This window comes from Staurois parvus, unplaced genomic scaffold (genome assembly GCF_062004578.1).
Source record: "Staurois parvus isolate SC_StPar_1 unplaced genomic scaffold, SC_StPar_1.0 ptg001261l, whole genome shotgun sequence".
Taxonomy (NCBI): Eukaryota; Metazoa; Chordata; class Amphibia; order Anura; family Ranidae; genus Staurois; species Staurois parvus.
In genome coordinates, this window is record NW_028319057.1 from 200,269 (window position 1) to 215,160 (window position 14,892).

General features: G+C 51.7%; 1 long non-coding RNA gene across 1 annotated transcript; it reads left to right on the forward strand.

The window, feature by feature from the left end:
* Nucleotides 1-823: 823 nt before the first annotated feature.
* Nucleotides 824-14,638, forward strand: LOC149437744 (uncharacterized). Its single transcript, XR_016308018.1, has 2 exons — nucleotides 824-1,059; nucleotides 14,268-14,638. It is a non-coding gene; the product is annotated as an uncharacterized LOC149437744 (long non-coding RNA).
* Nucleotides 14,639-14,892: the final 254 nt, after the last annotated feature.

Here is a 14,892-nt window from a genome sequence, read left to right on the forward strand (position 1 = left end):
CATGTTCTCCCTGTGCCTGCGTGGGTATCCTCTGGGTACTCCGGTTTCCTCCCACACTACAAAGACATGCTGGGAGGTTAACTGGTTCCTGTCTAAATTGTCCCTAGTATGTGTATGTATGGATGTGAGTTAGGGACCTTAGATTGTACGCCCCTTGAGGGTTAGGGACCTTAGATTGTACGCCCCTTGAGGGTTAGGGACCTTAGATTGTTACACCCCTGGAGGGTTAGGGACTGATGTGAATGTACAATATATATGTAAAGTGCGGCGTGAATTGACGGCGCTATATAAGTACCTGAAATAAATAGATTTTATACAATAAACCAATTTTTAAAGGAAATGCACTAGGCCCGTGCGCCCTCTCTTTGTCTTTTTGCATACAAAATAATGCTCTACTCCGAGCACCCCAAACCTAAAAATAAAAATTCTATCAAAAGTAAATAAAAAACAAGAAACTCATGAAAGAAATGCGAAGTGCAAAAATAAATAAATACATAAATAAATGGTCCCATAATCACGAAATTAAAATCAATAAAAAACAATAAATGAAAACAGTTTAACCTACAATAAAGGTCCTATAAACCTGAAATTAAAATCAATACCCCACCCCTCCCCCACCCTAAATAAAGAGCGGTGAGCTAGAAGAAGCAGCAGCTGATTTGTTGTTGTGAGATCCATCGTACCGACACGGCTACTTGAAGAACTTCATGTTTTCTGACCTTCATCCCACCCTGACCGCCAGTATTATGATAAACAGCCTGTCGGAGTGAGATGTACTCATGGCAGCTTGTAGCGTCCTTCTCCAGGGTCAGGCGTGGAGGAAAGTTACCCGTCTGTCAGACTTCGGTATTATTTATAGCTCTGATATGTTTTCTGTTACCATTGGCATGGCGCTTCATTGACAGTGAAAGGTGAAGATCACATGTGCTCACCCCGGCCATGCAATGTCCTGCCGGAGTCAAAACCTTCGGCCGCTGCGAGTGGTTGGCGCGGGAGGATGTGAATCCTGAACATGCACATGGAAGCTGATTCGGCTTGGCACTCAGCGGAGTGTGGAGGGTATGACAGGGGACAGTATGTACAGGAGAGGAGTGTGGAGGGTATGACAGGGGACAGTATGTACAGGAGAGGAGTGTGGGGGTATGACAGTGGGCAGTATGTCCAGGAGAGGAGTGTGGAGGGTATGACAGTGGGCAGTATGTACAGAAGAGGAGTGTGGGGGTATGACAGTGGGCAGTATGTACAGGAGAGGAGTGTGGAGGGTATGACAGGGGACAGTATGTACAGGAGAGGAGTGTGGAGGGTATGACAGTGGGCAGTATGTACAGGAGAGGAGTGTGGAGGGTATGACAGGGGACAGTATGTACAGGAGAGGAGTGTGGAGGGTATGACAGTGGGCAGTATGTACAGGAGAGGAGTGTGGAGGGTATGACAGGGGACAGTATGTACAGGAGAGGAGTGTGGAGGGTATGACAGGGGACAGTATGTACAGGAGAGGAGTGTGGAGGGTATGACAGGGGACAGTATGTACAGGAGAGGAGTGTGGAGGGTATGACAGGGGACAGTATGTACAGGAGAGGAGTGTGGAGGGTATGACAGTGGGCAGTATGTACAGGAGAGGAGTGTGGAGGGTATGACAGGGGACAGTATGAACAGGAGAGGAGTGTGGAGGGTGTGACAGATATGTGTTAGGGATCCGGGTGTGACCAGAAATGTGTGGACTGACACAGGGAAGTAGCAAGCTTTAGGAACACAGGCGTAGTCAGGGCTGGAGAGGTGGAATGGTCAGGCACCGCCCGGCGGGATCTCTAGTGACCCACAGACCAGGATTCCCCAGGGTGCGGAGTCTAAGCCCCAGTCTGCCTTTTCACCAGAGCCCCTGATGGTGGGGATGAACTTGGCGCAGGAATGAGACCAGGTCGCGGCCCCTGAGTGCACCCAACTGTGGTAGAGGGGTCCGCCAAGGGTATGTACCGGGGGAAAGCCTGATGAGATGGGACTGGCAGGTTTGGACAGTAGTGACTGGATCCGTGCGGGATGGATGGATTGTCTGGGTAGCGTCAAGCGTAGTCAGGCAGGCCAGGTCAGCAACGTGCGGGTAGTGAGGTACTGGAGGAGCAGGCAGAGAATAGTCAGGGTAACAAGCCAGGTTCAGTAACTCACGGGCAGCGCGGTACAGAGGATCAGGCAGAAGGATGGTCAGACAAGCCAGGGGTTCAACAGGAGACGGTCAGCAGGGTCAGGAACAATGCAGAGTCGGCAACAAATCAGATAGGCAGAGGAACAGGAACACAGGATACAAGGTACAGGGGCTCATGGGAAACATACACCAAGGCACTGATCACAGGCCTGGTCATTCTTAAGTACACCTCCTGCAATCAGCCCCAGGTGTTGGCTGACTGCAGGAGTGAGCTTCTGCCTGCTGAGAGCACCCGCTGGTCAGCCCTGGTACTGCAGCCCACACGGCAGGTGAGTCCTACCACCAGTGCTGAGTCCATTCCTGACAGTATGACAGTGATAAGTATGTACAGGAGAGCAGTCTGAAGGTATGACAGCGATCGGTATGTACAGGAGAGGAGTGTGGGGGGTATGACAGGGGACAGTATGTACAGGAGAGGAGTGTGGGGGATATGACAGGGGACAGTATGTACAGGAGAGGAGTGTGGGGGGTATGACAGGGGAAAGTATGTACAAGAGAGGAGTGTGGGGGGTATGACAAGGGACAGTATGTACAGGAGAGGAGTATGGAGGTATGATAGTGATCAGTATGTACAGGAGAGGAGTGTGGAAGGTATGACAGTGATCGGTATGTACAGGAGAGGAGTGTGGGGGGTATGACAGTGATCGGTATGTACAGGAGAGGAGTGTGGAGGGTATGACAGTGGGCGGTATGTACAGGAGAGGGGTGTGGAGGTATGACAGTGGGCAGTATGTACAGGAGAGGAGTGTGGGGGGTATGACAGTGGTCAGTATGTACAGGAGAGGAGTGTGGGGGGTATGAAAGTGGTCAGTATGTACAGGAGTGGAGTGTGGGGGGTATGACAGTGAGCAGTATGTACAGGAGAGGAGTGTGGGGGTATGACAGTGATCGAAATGTACAGGAGAGGAGTGTGGAGGGTATGACAGTAGCCAGTATGTACAGGAGAGGAGTGTGGAGGGTATGACAGTGATCAGTATGTACAGGAGAGGAGTGTGGGGGTATGACAGTGATCGGTATGTAAAGGAGAGGAGTGTGGGGGGTATGACAGGGGACAGTATGTACAGGAGAGGAGTGTGGAGGTATGATAGTGATCAGTATGCACAGGAAAGGAGTGTGGGGGGTATGACAGGGGACAGTATGTACAGGAGAGGAGTGTGGGGGGTATTACAGGGGACAGTATGTACAGGAGAGGAGTGTGGGGGGTATTACAGGGGACAGTATGTACAGGAGAGGAGTGTGGGGGGTATGACAGTGGGCAGTATGTACAGGAGAGGAGTGTGGGGGGTATGACAGTAGCCAGTATGTACAGGAGAGGAGTGTGGGGGGTATGACAGCGGGCAGTATGTACAGGAGAGGAGTGTGGAGGGTATGACAGCGGGCAGTATGTACAGGAGAGGAGTGTGGAGGGTATGACATTAGCCAGTATGTACAGGAGAGGAGTGTGGAGGGTATGACAGCGGGCAGTATGTACAGGAGAGGAGTGTGGAGGGTATGACAGCGGGCAGTATGTACAGGAGAGGAGTGTGGAGGGTATGACAGTGGGCAGTATGTACAGGAGAGGAGTGTTGGGGGTATGACAGTGATCGGTATGTACAGGAGTGGAGTGTGGGGGGTATGACAGTGGACAGAATGTACAGGAGAGGAGTGTGGGGGGTATGACAGGGGACAGTATGTACAGGAGAGGAGTGTGGTGGGTATTACAGGGGACAGTATGTATAGGAGAGGAGTGTGGAGGGTATGACAGTGATCGGTATGTACAGGAGAGGAGTGTGGGGGGTATGACAGGGGACAGTATGTACAGGAGAGGAGTGTGGGGGGTATTACAGGGGACAGTATATACAGGAGACGAGTGTGGGGGGCATGACAGGGGACAGTATGTACAGGAGAGGAGTGTGGGGGGTATGACAAGGGACAGTATATACAGGAGAGGAGTGTGGAGGTATGATAGTGATATGTATGTACAGGAGAGGAGTGTGGGAGGTATGATAGTGATCGGAATGTACAGGAAAGGAGTGTGGGGGGTATGACAGTGATCGGTATGTAAAGGATAGGAGTGTGGGGGGTATGACAGTGATCGGTATGTACAGGAAAGGAGTGTGGGGGTATGACAGTGATCGGTATGTACAGGAGAGGAGTGTGGGGGGTATGACAGGGGACAGTATGTACAGGAGAGGAGTGTGGAGGTATGATAGTGATCAGTATGTACAGGAAAGGAGTGTGGGGGGTATTACAGGGGACAGTATGTACAGGAGAGGAGTGTGGGGGGTATGACAGGGGACAGTATGTACAAGAGAGGAGTGTGGGGGGTATGACAAGGGACAGTATGTACAGGAGAGGAGTATGGAGGTATGATAGTGATCAGTATGTACAGGAGGGAAGTGTGGAAGGTATGACAGTGATCGGTATGTACAGGAGAGGAGTGTGGGGGGTATGACAGTGATCGGTATGTACAGGAGAGGAGTGTGGAGGGTATGACAGTGGGCGGTATGTACAGGAGAGGGGTGTGGAGGTATGACAGTGATCAGTATGTACAGGAGAGGAGTGCGGAGGTTATGACAGTGGCCAGTATGTACAGGAGAGGAGTGTGGAGGGTATGACAGTGGGCGGTATGTACAGGAGAGGAGTGTGGAGGGTATGACAGTGGGCAGTATGTACAGGAGAGGAGTGTGGGGGGTATGACAGTAGCCAGTATGTACAGGAGAGGAGTGTGGGGGTATGACAGCGGGCAGTATGTACAGGAGAGGAGTGTGGAGGGTATGACAGTTGCCAGTAAGTACAGGAGAGGAGTGTGGAGGGTATGACAGCGGGCAGTATGTACAGGAGAGGAGTGTAGAGGGTATGACAGTGGGCAGTATGTACAGGAGAGGAGTGTGGGGGGTATTACAGGGGACAGTATATACAGGAGACGAGTGTGGGGGGTATGACAGGGGACAGTATGTACAAGAGAGGAGTGTGGGGGGTATGACAAGGGACAGTATATACAGGAGAGGAGTGTGGAGGTATGATAGTGATCAGTATGTACAGGAGTGGAGTGTGGGGAGTATGACAGTGGACAGTATGTACAGGAGAAGAGTGGGGGGGGTATGACAGGGGACAGTATGTACAGGAGAGGAGTGTGAGGGGTATTACAGGGGACAGTATGTACAGGAGAGGAGTGAGGAGGGTATGACAGTGATCGGTATGTACAGGAGAGGAGTGTGGGGGGTATGACAGGGGACAGTATGTACAGGAGAGGAGTGTGGGGGGTATTACAGGGGACAGTATATACAGGAGACGAGTGTGGGGGGTATGACAGGGGACAGTATGTACAGGAGAGGAGTGTGGGGGGTATGACAAGGGACAGTATATACAGGAGAGGAGTGTGGAGGTATGATAGTGATCAGTATGTACAGGAGAGGAGTGTGGGAGGTATGATAGTGATTGGTATGTACAGGAAAGGAGTGTGGAGGGTATGACAGTGATCGGTATGTAAAGGAGAGGAGTGTGGGGGGTATGACAGTGATCGGTATGTACAGGAAAGGAGTGTGGGGGTATGACAGTGATCGGTATGTACAGGAGAGGAGTGTGGGGGGTATGAAAGGGGACAGTATGTACAGGAGAGGAGTGTGGAGGTATGATAGTGATCAGTATGTACAGGAAAGGAGTGTGGGGGGTATGACAGGGGACAGTATGTACAGGAGAGGAGTGTGGGGGGTATGACAGGGGACAGTATATACAGGAGAGGAGTGTGGGGGGTATGACAGGGGACAGTATATACAGGAGAGGAGTGTGGAGGTATGATAGTGATCAGTATGTACAGGAGAGGAGTGTGGGGGGTATGACAGGGGACAGTATGTACAGGAGAGGAGTGTGGAGGGTATGACAGGGGACAGTATGTACAGCAGAGGAGTGTGGAGGGTATGACAGGGGACAGTATGTACAGGAGAGGAGTGTGGAGGGTATGACAGTGGGCAGTATGTACAGGAGAGGAGTGTGGGAGGTATGACAGGGGACAGTATGTACAGGAGAGGAGTGTGGAGGGTATGACAGTGATCGGTATGTACAGGAGAGGAGTGTGGGGGGTATTACAGAGGACAGTATGTACAGGAGACGAGTGTGGGGGGTATGACAGGGGACAGTATGTACAAGAGAGGAGTGTGGGGGGTATGACAAGGGACAGTATATACAGGAGAGGAGTGTGGGAGGTATGAAAGGGGACAGTATGTACAAGAGAGGAGTGTGGGAGGTATGACAGTGATCGGTATATACAGGAAAGGAGTGTGGAGGGTATGACAGGGGACAGTATGTACAGGAGAGGAGTGTGGGGGTATGACAGTGATTGGTATGTACAGGAGAGGAGTGTGGGGGGTATGAAAGAGGACAGTATGTACAGGAGAGGAGTGTGGAGGTATGATAGTGATCAGTATGTACAGGAAAGGAGTGTGGGGAGTATGACAGTGATTGGTATGTGCAGGAGAGGAGTGTGGGGGGTATGACAGTGGGCAGTATGTACAGGAGAGGAGTGTGGGGGGTATGACAGTAGCCAGTATGTACAGGAGAGGAGTGTGGGGGGTATGACAGCGGGCAGTATGTACAGGAGAGGAGTGTGGAGGGTATGACAGCGGGCAGTATGTACAGGAGAGGAGTGTGGAGGGTATGACAGTAGCCAGTAAGTACAGGAGAGGAGTGTGGAGGGTATGACAGCGGGCAGTATGTACAGGAGAGGAGTGTGGAGGGTATGACAGTGGGCAGTATGTACAGGAGAGGAGTGTTGGGGGTATGACAGTGATCGGTATGTACAGGAGTGGAGTGTGGGGGGTATGACAGTGGACAGTATGTACAGGAGAGGAGTGGGGGGGGGGGGTATGACAGGGGACAGTATGTACAGGAGTGGAGTGTGGGGGGTATTACAGGGAACAGTATGTACAGGAGAGGAGTGTGGAGGGTATGACAGTGATCGGTATGTACAGGAGAGGAGTGTTGGGGGTATGACAGGGGACAGTATGTACAGGAGAGGAGTGTGGGGGGTATTACAGGGGACAGTATATACAGGAGACGAGTGTGGGGGGTATGACAAGGGACAGTATGTACAGGAGAGGAGTGTGGGGGGTATGACAAGGGACAGTATGTACAGGAGAGGAGTGTGGAGGGTATGACAGGGGACAGTATGTACAGCACAGGAGTGTGGAGGGTATGACAGGGGACAGTATGTACAGGAGAGGAGTGTGGAGGGTATGACAGTGGGCAGTATGTACAGGAGAGGAGTGTGGAGGGTATGACAGGGGACAGTATGTACAGCACAGGAGTGTGGAGGGTATGACAGGGGACAGTATGTACAGGAGAGGAGTGTGGAGGGTATGACAGTGGGCAGTATGTACAGGAGAGGAGTGTGGGAGGTATGACAGGGGACAGTATGTACAGGAGAGGAGTGTGGAGGGTATGACAGGGGACAGTATGTACAGCACAGGAGTGTGGAGGGTATGACAGGGGACAGTATGTACAGGAGAGGAGTGTGGAGGGTATGACAGTGGGCAGTATGTACAGGAGAGGAGTGTGGGAGGTATGACAGGGGACAGTATGTACAGGAGAGGAGTGTGGAGGGTATGACAGTGATCGGTATGTACAGGAGAGGAGTGTGGGGGGTATTACAGGGGACAGTATGTACAGGAGACGAGTGTGGGGGGTATGACAGGGGACAGTATGTACAAGAGAGGAGTGTGGGGGGTATGACAAGGGACAGTATATACAGGAGAGGAGTGTGGGAGGTATGAAAGGGGACAGTATGTACAAGAGAGGAGTGTGGGAGGTATGACAGTGATCGGTATATACAGGAAAGGAGTGTGGAGGGTATGACAGTGATCGGTATGTACAGGAGAGGAGTGTGGGGGGTATGACAGGGGACAGTATGTACAGGAGAGGAGTGTGGGGGTATGACAGTGATTGGTATGTACAGGAGAGGAGTGTGGGGGGTATGAAAGAGGACAGTATGTACAGGAGAGGAGTGTGGAGGTATGATAGTGATCGGTATGTGCAGGAGAGGAGTGTGGGGGGTATGACAGTGGGCAGTATGTACAGGAGAGGAGTGTGGGGGTATGACAGTAGCCAGTATGTACAGGAGAGGAGTGTGGGGGGTATGACAGCGGGCAGTATGTACAGGAGAGGAGTGTGGAGGGTATGACAGCGGGCAGTATGTACAGGAGAGGAGTGTGGAGGGTATGACAGTAGCCAGTAAGTACAGGAGAGGAGTGTGGAGGGTATGACAGCGGGCAGTATGTACAGGAGAGGAGTGTGGAGGGTATGACAGTGGGCAGTATGTACAGGAGAGGAGTGTTGGGGGTATGACAGTGATCGGTATGTACAGGAGTGGAGTGTGGGGGGTATGACAGTGGACAGTATGTACAGGAGAGGAGTGGGGGGGGGGGTATGACAGGGGACAGTATGTACAGGAGTGGAGTGTGGGGGGTATTACAGGGAACAGTATGTACAGGAGAGGAGTGTGGAGGGTATGACAGTGATCGGTATGTACAGGAGAGGAGTGTGGGGGGTATGACAGGGGACAGTATGTACAGGAGAGGAGTGTGGGGGGTATTACAGGGGACAGTATGTACAGGAGACGAGTGTGGGGGGTATGACAAGGGACAGTATATACAGGAGAGGAGTGTGGGGGGTATGACAAGGGACAGTATATACAGGAGAGGAGTGTGGAGGTATGATAGTGATCAGTATGTACAGGAGAGGAGTGTGGGAGGTATGATAGTGATCGGTATGTACAGGAAAGGAGTGTGGAGGGTATGACAGTGATCGGTATGTAAAGGAGAGGAGTGTGGGGGGTATGACAGTGATCGGTATCTACAGGAAAGGAGTGTGGGGGTATGACAGTGATCGGTATGTACAGGAGAGGAGTGTGGGGGGTATGACAGGGGACAGTATGTACAGGAGAGGAGTGTGGAGGTATGATAGTGATCAGTATGTACAGGAAAGGAGTGTGGGGGGTATGACAGGGGACAGTATGTACAGGAGAGGAGTGTGGGGGGTATGACAGGGGACAGTATATACAGGAGAGGAGTGTGGGGGGTATGACAGGGGACAGTATATACAGGAGAGGAGTGTGGAGGTATGATAGTGATCAGTATGTACAGGAGAGGAGTGTGGGGGGTATGACATTGATTGGTATGTACAGGAGAGGAGTCTGGAGGGTATGACAGTGGGCGGTATGTACAGGAGAGGAGTGTGGGGGGTATGACAGGGGACAGTATGTTCAGGAGAGGGCTGTGGGGGGTATGACAGTGGTCAGTATGTACAGGAGAGGAGTGTGGGGGGTATGACAGTGGGCAGTATGTACAGGAGGGGGCTGTGGGGGGTATGACAGTGGTCAGTATGTACAGGAGAGGAGTGTGGAGGGTATGACAGTGGGCAGTATGTACAGCAGAGGAGTGTGGGGGGTATGACAGGGGACAGTATGTACAGGAGAGGAGAGTGGCGGGTATGACAGTGGGCAGTATGTACAGGAGAGGAGTGTGGGGGGTATGACAGGGGACAGTATGTACAGGAGAGGAGTGTGGAGGGTATGACAGGGGACAGTATGTACAGGAGAGGAGTGTGGAGGGTATGACAGGGGACAGTATGTACAGGAGAGGAGTGTGGGGGGTATTACAGGGGACAGTATGTACAGGAGAGGAGTGTGGAGGGTATGACAGTGGGCAGTATGTACAGGAGAGGAGTGTGGGAGGTATGACAGGGGACAGTATGTACAGGAGAGGAGTGTGGAGGGTATGACAGTGATCGGTATGTACAGGAGAGGAGTGTGGGGGGTATTACAGGGGACAGTATGTACAGGAGACGAGTGTGGGGGGTATGACAGTGATCGGTATGTACAGGAGAGGAGTGTGGGGGGTATGAAAGAGGACAGTATGTACAGGAGAGGAGTGTGGAGGTATGATAGTGATCAGTATGTACAGGAAAGGAGTGTGGGGGGTATGACAGTGATCGGTATGTGCAGGAGAGGAGTGTGGGGGGTATGACAGTGAGCGGTATGTACAGGAGAGGAGTGTGGGGGGTATGACAGTGGGCAGTATGTACAGGAGAGGAGTGTGGGGGGTATCACAGTGGGCAGTATGTACAGCAGAGGGCTGTGGGGGGTATGACAGTGGTCAGTATGTACAGGAGAGGAGTGTGGGGGGTATGACAGTGGGCAGTATGTACAGGAGGGGGCTGTGGGGGGTATGACAGTGGTCAGTATGTACAGGAGAGGAGTGTGGGGGGTATGACAGTGGTCAGTATGTACAGGAGAGGAGTGTGGGGGGTATGAAAGGGGACAGTATGTACAAGAGAGGAGTATGGGAGGTATGACAGTGATCGGTATGTACAGGAAAGGAGTGTGGAGGGTATGACAGTGATCGGTATGTACAGGAGAGGAGTGTGGGGGGTATGACAGGGGACAGTATGTACAGGAGAGGAGTGTGGGGGTATGACAGTGATCGGTATGTACAGGAGAGGAGTGTGGGGGGTATGAAAGAGGACAGTATGTACAGGAGAGGAGTGTGGAGGTATGATAGTGATCAGTATGTACAGGAAAGGAGTGTGGGGGGTATGACAGTGATCGGTATGTGCAGGAGAGGAGTGTGGGGGGTATGACAGGGGACAGTATGTACAGGAGAGGAGTGTGGGGGGTATTACAGGGGACAGTATATACAGGAGAGGAGTGTGGAGGTATGATAGTGATCAGTATGTACAGGAGAGGAGTGTGGGGGGTATGACATTGATCGGTATGTACAGGAGAGGAGTCTGGAGGGTATGACAGTGGGCGGTATGTACAGGAGAGGAGTGTGGAGGGTATGCCAGTGGGCAGTATGTACAGGAGAGGAGTGTAGAGGGTATGACAGTGATCGGTATGTACAGGAGCGGAGTGTGGGGGGTAATACAGGGGACAGTATGCACAAGAGAGGAGTGTGGGGGGTATGACAAGGGACAGTATATACAGGAGTGGAGTGTGGAGGTATGATAGTGATCAGTATGTACAGGAGAGGAGTGTGGGAGGTATGATAGTGATCGGTATGTACAGGAAAGGAGTTTGGAGGGTATGACAGTGATCGGTATGTACAGGAGAGGAGTGTGGGGGGTATGACAGTGATCGGTATGTACAGGAGAGGAGTGTGGGGGTATGACAGGGGACAGTATGTACAGGAGAGGAGTGTGGGGGGTATAACAGGGAACAGTATATACAGGAGAGGAGTGTGGAGGTATGATAGTGATCAGTATGTACAGGAGAGGAGTTTGGGGGGTATGACAGTGGGCGGTATGTACAGGAGAGGAGTCTGGAGGGTATGACAGTGGGCGGTATGTACAGGAGAGGGGTGTGGAGGTATGACAGTGATAAGTATGTAAAGGAGAGTAGTGTGGGGGGTATGACAGTGATGGGTATGTACAGGAGAGGAGTGTGAGGGGTACGACAGTAGCTATTATGTAAAGGAGAGGAGTGTGGAGGGTATGACAGGGGACAGTATGTACAGGAGAGGAGTGTGGGGGGTATGACAGTGATCAGCATGTACAGGAGAGGAGTGTGGAGGGTATGACAGTGATTGGTATGTACAGGAGAGGAGTGTGGGGGGTATGACGGTGAGCAGTATGTACAGGAGAGGAGTGTGGGGGGTATGACGGTGGGCAGCATGTACAGGAAAGGAGTGTGGAGGGTATGACAGTGGGCAGTATGTACAGGAGAGGAGTGGGGGGGGGGGGGTATGACGGTAGGCAGTATGTACAGGAAAGGAGTGTGGAGGGTATGACAGAGGGCAGTATGTACAGGAGAGGAGTGTGGGGGGTATGACAGTGAGCAGTATGTACAGGAGAGGAGTGTGGGGGGTATGACAGTGAGCGGTATGTACAGGAGAGGAGTGTGGGGGGTATGACAGTGGGCAGTATGTACAGGAGAGGAGTGTGGGGGGTATCACAGTGGGCAGTATGTACAGCAGAGGGCTGTGGGGGGTATGACAGTGGTCAGTATGTACAGGAGAGGAGTGTGGGGGGTATGACAGGGGACAGTATATACAGGAGAGGAGTGTGGAGGTATGATAGTGATCAGTATGTACAGGAGAGGAGTTTGGGGGGTATGACAGTGGGCGGTATGTACAGGAGAGGAGTCTGGAGGGTATGACAGTGGGCGGTATGTACAGGAGAGGGGTGTGGAGGTATGACAGTGATAAGTATGTAAAGGAGAGTAGTGTGGGGGGTATGACAGTGATGGGTATGTACAGGAGAGGAGTGTGAGGGGTACGACAGTAGCTATTATGTAAAGGAGAGGAGTGTGGAGGGTATGACAGGGGACAGTATGTACAGGAGAGGAGTGTGGGGGGTATGACAGTGATCAGCATGTACAGGAGAGGAGTGTGGAGGGTATGACAGTGATTGGTATGTACAGGAGAGGAGTGTGGGGGGTATGACGGTGAGCAGTATGTACAGGAGAGGAGTGTGGGGGGTATGACGGTGGGCAGCATGTACAGGAAAGGAGTGTGGAGGGTATGACAGTGGGCAGTATGTACAGGAGAGGAGTGGGGGGGGGGGTATGACGGTAGGCAGTATGTACAGGAAAGGAGTGTGGAGGGTATGACAGAGGGCAGTATGTACAGGAGAGGAGTGTGGGGGGTATGACAGTGAGCAGTATGTACAGGAGAGGAGTGTGGGGGGTATGACAGTGAGCGGTATGTACAGGAGAGGAGTGTGGGGGGTATGACAGTGGGCAGTATGTACAGGAGAGGAGTGTGGGGGGTATCACAGTGGGCAGTATGTACAGCAGAGGGCTGTGGGGGGTATGACAGTGGTCAGTATGTACAGGAGAGGAGTGTGGGGGGTATGACAGTGGGCAGTATGTACAGGAGGGGGCTGTGGGGGGTATGACAGTGGTCAGTATGTACAGGAGAGGAGTGTGGGGGGTATGACAGTGGTCAGTATGTACAGGAGAGGAGTGTGGGGGGTATGACAGTGGGCAGTATGTACAGGAGAGGAGTGTGGGGGGTATGACAGTGGGCAGTATGTACAGTAGAGGAGTGTGGGGGGTATGACAGCGGGCAGTATGTACAGGAGAGGGCTGTGGGGGGTATGACAGTGGTCAGTATGTACAGGAGAGGAGTGTGGAGGTATGACAGTGATCAGTATGTACAGGAGAGCAGTGTTTGGGGTATGACAGTGGGCAGTATGTACAGGAGAGCAGTGTGGAGGTATGACAGTAATCAGTATGTACCGGAGAGGAGTGTGGGGGGTTTGACAGTGATCAGTATGTGCAGGAGAGGAGTGTGGAGGTATGACAGTGATCAGTATGTACAGGAGAGCAGTGTGTGGGGTATGACAGTGGTCAGTATGTACAGGAGAGCAGTGTGTGGGGTATGACAGTGGTCAGTATGTACAGGAGAGCAGTGTTGTGGGGTATGACAGTGGGCAGTATGTACAGGAGAGCAGTGTGGAGGTATGACAGTGATCAGTATGTGCAGGAGAGGTGTGTGGGGGGTATGACAGTGATCAGTATGTACAGGAGAGGAGTGTGGAGGTATGACAGTGATCAGTATGTACAGGAGAGCAGTGTGTGGGGTATGACAGTGGTCAGTATGTACAGGAGAGCAGTGTGTGGGGTATGACAGTGGGCAGTATGTACAGGAGAGCAGTGTGGAGGTATGACAGTGATCAGTATGTACAGGAGAGGAGTGTGGGGGGTATGACAGTGATCAGTATGTACAGGAGAGGAGTGTGGGGGGTATGACAGTGTGCAGTATGTACAGGAGAGCTGTGTGGGGGGTATGACAGTGGGCAGTATGTACAGGAGAGCAGTGTGTGGGGTATGACAGTGGTCAGTATGTACAGGAGAGCAGTGTGTGGGGTATGACAGTGGGCAGTATGTACAGGAGAGCAGTGTGGAGGTATGACAGTGATCAGTATGTACAGGAGAGGAGTGTGGGGGGTATGACAGTGTGCAGTATGTACAGGAGAGCTGTGTGGGGGGTATGACAGTGGGCAGTATGTACAGGATCTCATCCGCACTAAGTAACTTTTTTATCTTTTAGATTTATTATCCCTTTAATGTCATCTGTTTTTTTTTCCCTAGGAGTGCAGTTTCCATCGAATTCCCGGTGTTAATACATCAGATGATTACTTTGTGTCTGATCCGGGTGGGACGTGAAGGCCGCGTTCACTTCTCGGCTTCGCACACACCAATCCTCTAATTGGGAGTGTGAGTGACGGCTGCCTGTGACCCCCCCCCCCCCCCCCACCCGACCTCTCAGAGCCTCAGGTGCTAAAACATCAGATTGGATTCATTTCACACAAAGGATTGTGGGACTTTAATCCGCATTCTTTACTGCCGCATGCAAAGGGGAGGAAATCCCATGACAGTCATCTCACTTCACCAGTTCCATCCTGTTAAAGGAGAACGATCAATCTTTACATCTTTAAATAAATTCAATGTATCTAAATACATATATATCTGTACATTTATAAATATCCTGTATATATATATATATACAGTGCAGGAAATGTGTATTTGCTCCCCTGCTGATGTTGAATGTTCGCCCCGCATAAAGAAATGATTGCTCTAAAAATTGAATGTTCGGTGTAACACTGAGAGACAGAATACAACAACAAATTCAGCAGAAATGCGTCTAAAAAGTGATGACTGATCTGCATGTTCATGAGGGAAAGAAGGATTTGATCCCCTATCATTCAGCAGGATT